At 33.8% G+C, this 9,465-nt stretch overlaps 1 long non-coding RNA gene across 2 annotated transcripts; it reads left to right on the forward strand.

Moving 5' to 3' along the window:
• Positions 1-3,455: 3,455 nt before the first annotated feature.
• Positions 3,456-6,275, forward strand: LOC125224802. 2 transcript variants are annotated; one of them, XR_007176921.1, is made up of 5 exons: positions 3,456-3,719; positions 3,827-3,971; positions 4,329-4,456; positions 5,157-5,351; positions 6,055-6,275. It is a non-coding gene; the product is annotated as an uncharacterized LOC125224802 (long non-coding RNA). The 2 variants fall into 2 exon arrangements; XR_007176922.1 differs by lacking the exons at positions 4,329-4,456; positions 5,157-5,351; positions 6,055-6,275 and adding an exon at positions 4,186-4,316 and having other exon boundaries at positions 3,473-3,719.
• The last annotated feature ends 3,190 nt before the right edge of the window (positions 6,276-9,465 follow it).

Below are 9,465 nucleotides of genomic sequence, written 5' to 3' on the forward strand. Positions count from 1 at the left end.
TTTTTATATCAATGATTCTCCTTGATAGCGACAGGATCCTAACATCCATAGATGTCCTATGCCTCCCTAGTATTTAGTATTAGTATTAATTCCCACAAGTTATCCTTTAACTCTAATAAAGTTTACATGTTATGAACAATAAATAAAGTTATTAATCCTACTTTCATCGATATAGCAAAATTATCTTACTTAAAGATGAGACAATAGTATGAAAATCCTTCTAATCACCCAAAGAGATTCTAGCTAATAGAATGTGTATGTACATAAAGTAAATATGTGTAATATTTTATGTATCTATTTGTTATATATAGTAGTCATATTAGAGATACTCAGATCCGAATTTTAATTAATAATATTCCAAATTAACCGTTAGTGTTAATTGTATGTAATAAATAAATTGAAATTTGAACGACTTTAAATAATTACCACATAAATATAACATTCATGAATATCTTGTTCATATGAAATGAATAAGTACCACTATTTAAAATTATCACCTTCAAAAAAATAGCACTAATCTAAAATTACAACTATAAACACATTCAAAATAAACAATTTGGACACTTACTTGTAGTCTTCTAGTCTACTTTACCAAGATACCTTCTCGCCAGTCTCCAACCTCTCAATCTTGTATCTCAAGTCCGCTTCCTACTTAAACTCCTGATGTGTTCCTTCAACGATTCCTAGTAACGATACTTGCCTAACTATCCCTCAGATGTGAACACCTCAACGTTCCCTCGCCGAATGAATCCCTCTGACGCTGCGCTCTGAGTTTTATTGTCCCGATTTTAACGCATGCGCTGTGTTGTTTTATGGCAAATAGTGCCTGATTGTGCCAGTTGTGCCTAAAACGCCTATTGTGCCGGTTTTGCCTATTGTGCCTAAAACGCCTATTGTGCCGATTTTGCCTATTGTGCCTAAAACGCCTATTGTGCCGGTTTTAATTCCGAGAATTTCTATTTTTAATTTGTTGGAATTCCATTTCGTATGTAAGTTGTTTTCGTTTTATTTATTTGCAATTTTTAAGTTTTTATCTCTGTATGCATTTGTTTCTAAGCATAATTATTATAGTTATATCTTATGATTTGAACCGAGGACTGTGTGGTCCGTTACATCTGCCCCTTTTATTTTCGTTTGATTCAAAATAACATTTTGTGTTAAACGAAAATAACCAATAAAATAATTCAGTTATTGAAATTTTCAATTTCCCATTTTCATAGTTGTGGTGAATAAAAATGACCAATACTCAAAAGAACCTCACTGATCCAGCACGAATTATGAACTTAATAGTTACCCAGACACATGAGTCAAATTGCCATCAGCCAGAATTTTCATTCCAGTAAAAGCATTTGGTTGTGAATCAAATGTACCCTAATGGTAAAATCCTTGCATCCTCATATGGGTAGTTAGTCACATTGTCCGACAGGTAACCCGCTATCTCCATTGTCCAGATATTATGAACTTACAAAGATCTCTTCACTAGAAAGAAAAAGCCTTTCTATTCTCAGGTAGCCACTGACAACTGTTCTCCCCATAGTTCAAGGAACCAGTCCACAACTCAATACTAATCAATAATTTTCCTCCTTTCTCGGCATAATGTCCTATGTATAATTATAAGAGTAATCAGACAATCAATGTTTTAATCAAATCAACAATTTTATAAATATGATTCCATGTTAAGTCACATTTTTTTTTTTTTTATATATGCCAGACAAAATTATCTGATTTATCCCATAAAGACACAGGGTGTGTGTTTAGTTCGTTTGTTAGCGGCATGTAGAGTATGTTGTTACCAAAAGAATGTACCTGTAAAAGGTATAAATTATTTATCCTAACACCTAACTCTTTTGGTATCAAGTTTGTGTAACCCTTTCCCCATTTCGAAATTCCAATAACTGCCGTCACTATTCTCAAACTTGCAAACATGAGGAAACCCTTCATATCTTCAAACGACTCTTCATCCATTCATCTAGCTAAACCTCTCTTCTTTCTATTATGCGAATCTCATTTATACTACTCGTTCAGATTTCATCCTTCCTCATGCGCTCAATTTCACTGTTTCTGACATACCTGCAAGTCTACTTAGATAATGACAGTAAAAATAATATATAATATCATAATTAAAAAGCTCTCCCTTTTTCTTGTTGCTATTTCAATTTTTCAAATTGATCAGAAATTAAAAATAATAAACATAGGTACTTATATCGTAAGTACAGAGACTATGTTAGGTATTTTTTACTTTATGAATCACCTTATGCAATCACGTCTTACATTTAACTTTCGCATTAACCCTATACAAACGGCACGCAAAACTGCAAAATATTGTATGTGATGCCAATTACCGTTAAGTATTAATTACTTACATTTTTTTTTTTACCTATAGTTCAAGACGCAAAGTTAAATTATGGAAGATGATACTGCTAAGAATTCTCCTTTTGTAAGTAGGAAAAATAATACAAGTACCTAACTTGTTACACCTAGCTGCTCTGATAACATCTTCTAACTCTATGACATAACTATCTTCTAGTATTATCGTTACTAGCATACATACATACCTACATACTGAACTATCATTAACTTAATAAACCTATAGGACAATACTTTGGAAGATGTGTACTTAACACAGCAAAAGGGAATGTACGAGTTTCTAATGGAGTGGCAACGCGCATGTGATACTGTTTGAGTTGCATTCGTCCATAGGCTACGGTAACCGCTTTACATTAGGCGGGCCGTATGCTTGTTTGCCACCGACGTAGTATATAAAAAAAAGATGGAAAGTCACATGTGTGAAAGTTTCCAAACATGACGAAATATGAGACTTGGTTGCACATAATATTGTACGGACTATTTTTCTAAATAAATGATTGCAACGATTGTTGCATTGTTACACAACGATGGTAGTATGGCTACCGTACCGTACATCGAAATCTACAGATCCAACTGAAATCTTACTTTGTTTTGTAAACGATTGAACAAGAATTACGTTTCGAACAGTATGCGAGCGAAACCGCGGGCAAAAGCTAGTAAATCCTGTACTACTACGCATTACCTATTTATCTCATTTTATAACTAATATGGTTCTACGATCCGTTATTTAGCAAAACATAGAAAGTTTGAAATTTGGTGTTCTTCAACTGACCTTTTAATTTGTCATAGTATACTAGCAGTCTAAACAAAGTTTTACTATAATAATATTTTTCTCCTCAATGAAACTCCACAGAATATATTTATATGAATCATGGATGTTTCCCTTGTATACAAGCATGTTTTTATCCATTCAAATAGGCATATCGTCGCTTAGCACCCATAGCACAAAATTTGATAGGTTTGGGGCTAAGTTGAACTGTGTAAGATGTCCCCAATATTTATTTATTTATTTCATATTTATATAAAAAAAAACATTAAGATTGAATGTAAACGTCAAATCACTGTCTCTATTTTATTATTCTACAATTCGTTACACATAGTCTGCAGAGCCCCATTCATACTGGATAAATTTTAGTCGCATCCGGTCCGTCAAATGTCTTATGATCTATAGAGCCCTTTTGATTTTTCTATGGCAACATTTGCTATGCTGACGTCATTGCCACGTCATTACTGTCAGTCAGACAGAAATAAAAGAAAAATGGATGCCGTTCAGACGTACACGCATTATTTGGAACTGAAAATTACGTAATTTATCGACCTGCTGGCTTGTATTTGTTATAAATCATAAAAAAGTGAGTAATACATTAACTAAGTAATGATATATGTTGTTAGTAATGTGGTAAATACAACACAAAATGTGTATAACGAATGTAATAAATAAATGCTTGTTTGGTTTTAGATTATGGAAAACATCATGAACAATAATGAAACAAACCGAACCTTTAGCTACAATAATAAAATGACCCCATGACGCCAGTGGAACTACGTGGTTTTCTTTCATGATGATTTGATGATACCATAATGGAATTAGCCAAGTTTTCGCCGTAAGTAATAATGTATTTAACTTGTCCATCACAAAGCAGTTCATAGTTTAGTTTAAACCTTGACTTGCTAAAATGGTAAAATGTTTTCCAATAGAGAGATTGTCTAATTCCTATAGCGCACTACAATAACATTCTAATTCTGGTCTTAGAGATGGAGAATTTTAGTAAGCCTACAACTTCCTATTTCTTATGTCCGCCTATTTACATGTTTCAGGTATTGGGTGCTAGATGCCCCTTGGAGTTAAGCCCCAGTGCCACTATACTACCTTACCAGTTATGTGTGGGTGTTGTAGTCCTAAGACACCCCGGAGGTACAAAGGGCCTTCACAAACTCACGCCACGCCTCCCTATCTTCAGCAACCCTCGTGACCTCGCTCCACCAGCTCAAACCTGCCAGTCGCAGCTCATTTTTCGACGGACCGCTTCCATGAGTAGACAAGGCACCGACGATCACGGCTTGCATCACCTGTACTGCTTCGTAATATGTAAGTTACACTTTCAATGTCTAATGATTCTGTAATCTGTTAACTAATCTCACCTAGTGTTAATAAAATTATTTGTATGCCTTGAATTATAAGGTACGGGTTCGAACCGCGACTCATTGTCCTTGAGAACTGTCATCTGATATTTGCCAGTTGCTTTTGAGTGAAGGAAATCATCGTGAGGAAACCAGACTAATTTCAATAAGACCTATTGAAAATTAGTGCCTATGCCAAATCCTGGAATTAGCTGTCAAGCAGACTCCATGCTTCCATGAGCCATGGCAAACACCGGAATGATGCAAGGAGGTTGAATGAATTTTAAAGTTTGACCAAGCAATGTTGGTTTTAAGCAAAAATTGTATAAATGAAGAATGTAAGCATTACCGAATGTCAATAATAAGAATCATGCTTAGTTTGTAATCAAGTAGGCCTGTACAAAAATGCCCCTTCAATTTTTATTTATTTATTTAACTTTTATGTTGTTGTTAAGTCAATTATCTCTCTTTTATTCTATTTGGCTAAACTTTATTTCGATAATAGTTTAGTAGGATAAAATTTGAAATTTATCCCTTAATTAAAATAGACCCTAATTAATAAAATGATCAAATACCTATTTAGTTATAAAATCTCTGCCAATCAATCTTATTCTTATAACTAGGCTTATTTCCTACTTAATTAATAAATATTTTCTTAAATTTTCCAGAGCATGCTGAACAATGCTGCCATTATACTAGGATCAACGTCCTGCCCCTTCCCCGGCTGTGTACAAATTGGAACTCCATTGGCATGCCCCTTTGACTGAGCAACTTGTGTGTGCTCGAAACACATTCAATTGCAACAAAATGACTCCCAGGCTGACCTGGCTCAGCTCTTGTATGTCTGATCTACATAGACAATGGTAAAATATTTTATTTATTTATTTTTTTATTCTTTGGTTTACTCTAAGGTAAATTAAATTATTTGCTCTTATTCCTGATTCTAGAGGTAATAATAGCAAGTCTACTACAGACTGACTCCATTCGTTCATTCAAACTATTATACTGTGCACTATATTTGACACAAACACTACTACTAAGTCTAAAATCTTAAGTCTAGCTTATCTACCTAACCAGTCAAATTGATCTATGCTAACTTACTGCATCCACTGATAACTGGTTCAAAAAATCAAAACACAGACAGACGGATAATCTAACAAAGTTATAAATATAGGAAACCTATGTTCAACTTACTTGCTCTATTTTATAGTGTACTAAAATTAGTCTAATCACAATCTACTGATAAATATTTTAAAAAGCTTGCTCTTGGCAATTATGCTTTCCTATTGTAACCTTAGGTTATATTGTAGACTACTTCAGAGATAATATTATATTTACAAGCTACATGCTACCTAAAGAGCTGAAATTTTATGAACTCATTAAGTGGGATGACAATATAATATTACAATATCATCAAGCTGATTTTCATGAAGATGTCTGACAAACAATGCAATTCATTATATGACTTGTTGACCTGTATGTATAGGAAAGGAATGTACATCTAACAGTGGAATGGCAATATATATGCTTTATCTGAAATGTATTTACCCTTCATTTTTGTTCCAGGTTTCAATGAAAGAGTGAAAATTCTTCTCCATGTACAATCACTTCCAACGCCTACACTGACTACACCAAATATGATCATCACTCAACGTGTCTCACATCAAGATACTTTTCAAAAGTCATCGAGAAGAGGAACATAATATCTTTTTTCCCATTGTTGCCTGAAAAAGTTACTTCTCTATTCTATTTTTCCTGCATGGAGTGGCGCTTTTCCGTCTAATGGAAACGAAATCAACATATATGCTCTGGGTTTTTTTTTTTTTTTTGTGCACCTTTTCAATATTACTAATAAAGCATTTTGTGTGTGTTTCATTTACCACCTTCCTTCATAATTTTGCTAGTGTGTGATTCACCATATCCTTAATTATTAAATGCAATAGCTACTGCAATCTGTTCACTGATGGGAATCATTTCATGTTAACACAGCTCTGAATACTATCTTATATAATGACTCAGACTGACTGTCAATAAAAATATTCCTAGCTATAAGCTTGCCTGAGGTTAATGAATGGTGTGCCTAACTCCTTACTTGAGTACTTAAGAACTATGCTTAAATTCTAGATTGTATGTTCTTGACATTCTTGTCAATAAGCTACTTGCATGTTTGTCTCTTTCAAGTAATTATAATTTGTTCACACTTCAGTGGAAGACAACTAATCCTTAGTTGTTAGTAAGTATGAAACGTGCTAATTGCTACTCGTTTCCCTATGATTATGAATACCATTACTTATTCTATTGTTAATTTTATTTAAAAATAAATCAAAATCAAATCAATGAGTCGCCCTGTTGACAACATAAGATTATTGTCAGTATAATCACAGCTAAAATAAATATTTCACAGCTTAACGCTTGTCTAGATCAATCATCATTTTATTTCCTAGTTCTTCTCTAGCTGATAACAGCTTATCACTAATCAGTTGATAACACGGAAAAGGGGCGAGAAGATAGTGAGGTAAGAGTGAACATGATATTGTCTTGCTGTCAAAATGACATCTACCAAGATATGCGACACTGTTGACACATGAAGAATAGATTTTGACAAAATGTACTTAATCAAGTCTGTGTATCGCATACTGTCATTAATTTAGCTTATTCTGTTTCTTAAAAGAACATGCCAATACTAGCAACTTGTACATGACATACATACATACTACATGCCAAATCTAGTTAGAAATCAATTCCTACAGAGGCCCATAGAGCAAAGTACCTAAAATACTAGCAATATTTCCTTGCTTATTTCTACTTAATTTAGTGATACTGGCAGATATATTATAACCAACAGAACGGAAAATCTTGATTCACTAAACAGTAAAAGTTTCCCTTAACATAAAACATGTACAACGTTTTAATATTAAATTATTTTGATGTATCTAAGTATTTATAATCTTCCATGATATCGTTTTAAAGAACCCTCGACACAAAATTACCACAAGACAGTCGATCTGTGCGTAATTGCTTTCAGTAACGACTAATTTGTTTTAGTACAAAACTTTCCCAGTAGATAAATATAACCGATACCATTGAGGTTTTATTTTTGCTATAATCTCTTCATTATCGCAACAGAATAAATATTAGCTAGAAAACGAATAACTTTTCTAAAATTGCCATTCCGATTGAATTGTTTCACTGACAGCTGGTTTGACATTTTTACAATAGCCTCAAATACTTTCTTCTATCCCCGGTGTTGCCCCGGTGTCCCTAGTCGATGACAGTTTTCTGCACGTGTTATCTCTTATCAGTCTGTACGCACGTTGTTGATCGATAATTATGTTATTGTTTACATACAATACCATGTGCACACGCGATTCCAATTATCTTATAAAGCCGCGTCCTAAGTTCGTAACGGGTAACGTTTATAAGTTTAGTTTATGCTAGAAGCGCAAACTGTCATTAGTTCTTTGAATAGTGAATTAAAGTGAAATAAAAATCTAATTAGATAAGTGATAAGCCTACAATGGTTTTAAAATTACACAGCTATGTCTAAAGTGAGTGAAATGTGTTGTGCAAAGTGCAATGTTTCTGTTTCAATATCGGATTATAACTTTGTTTAAAAATCCAGGTCAGTGACCTTAAACTTACAAAACATACTTCAAAATGAAACGTATCTTAGAAAACTATCAATAGCTTGATTGCCCCTTAAACTATTACGCAGTGGTTAATAAGAATAGCCGAATAATACAAAATTAAAATATAGTTTCAGTAAGGAGGATAGCAAGTTCCTAACAAGGATATCTCATTCACAGCAACACTTTGTGACAACATGTCACTTGAATATGCTAACAATTGGACATATTTAGGGTCTATTACATCCTGGTCATGGACTAACACTTTATAACACCCCGCTACCCCTTAATTAATTCACCCTAAATTACCTAACTTAAGTCCAAATTGTTAGTCCTAATTAAAACAATACACTATTAAAAATTGGCCATTGAAACAAATACTGTGATCGTCTAGTAAGTGGTAGGACCCCGTAGTTGTGCGTAGCAATCCAGATTCTTTTTACCTTTAGGAACTTGCTATTTAAGTTGATAAAACTAAGGCAGTAATATATTCACTTGAGGTATAATAAGCAGAGTGAACGACATTTGTAAAAGAATTTAGTGCGTTGAGATAAGAGTGTGCGAGATAGGTAAAATTGTGTAAGGAATATAAATACAGGAAATATATTAAAAATATATACAAGACATTATTTAAAATGGGGTTAATTGTTTCCGACCCACGAGTCCCTTATACGTAGGAGTAATAGGTGTATAATATAATATAGCCTATTATAAGGACCTCGCTCGAGCATATGGACAAACCAGGTTGCTAGTTCAATTTATGTTTTATCAAACATTGAACAAATGGGATCCTTAGAACAAAAGTAAACTGATGTAAAGTGTCTTTGCACTACTTAAAATGTACTACCATAGTAGTAGATATCAAATATTTAATCAAGGACCCTTTAATCCCAGTATAATTTTATATGTTTTGGGATGTTTCTGCAACCTAGTCCTCTACCGTCAGGATAGAAACTGCTCTGCCTACCCCTGGTCTATCAAGGAAACAGAATATCTATTTTGATACCCTTTATTGGGCCTATTCATTGACCTTCTTTTGATACTAAGACAAATACTTCATTGATCTAGCCTTTCGAACGACAAAACCCCAGACTCACACGCCATCCCATATATATATTTTGGTTCGGCCATAGCCATCGAAGGTTGTCCAAGATCACAAAATATAAATTCTATATGCGTGCAATTTCCCACGTTCCGAGTATAGTGGTCCATTGCTTGACATCGTGTTTCACTAGTCAATGCTAGAATTGTTTGATCTCCCAGACAACGATATCGTTAACCATATTATGAAAATGGAATGATGATTCCAAAGTCTGCCAATCTCGAGGCCAGTGTCAATGATTCAACTTTT

The sequence above is a fragment of the Leguminivora glycinivorella genome, chromosome 3 (assembly GCF_023078275.1).
Source record: "Leguminivora glycinivorella isolate SPB_JAAS2020 chromosome 3, LegGlyc_1.1, whole genome shotgun sequence".
Lineage (NCBI taxonomy): Eukaryota > Metazoa > Arthropoda > Insecta > Lepidoptera > Tortricidae > Leguminivora > Leguminivora glycinivorella.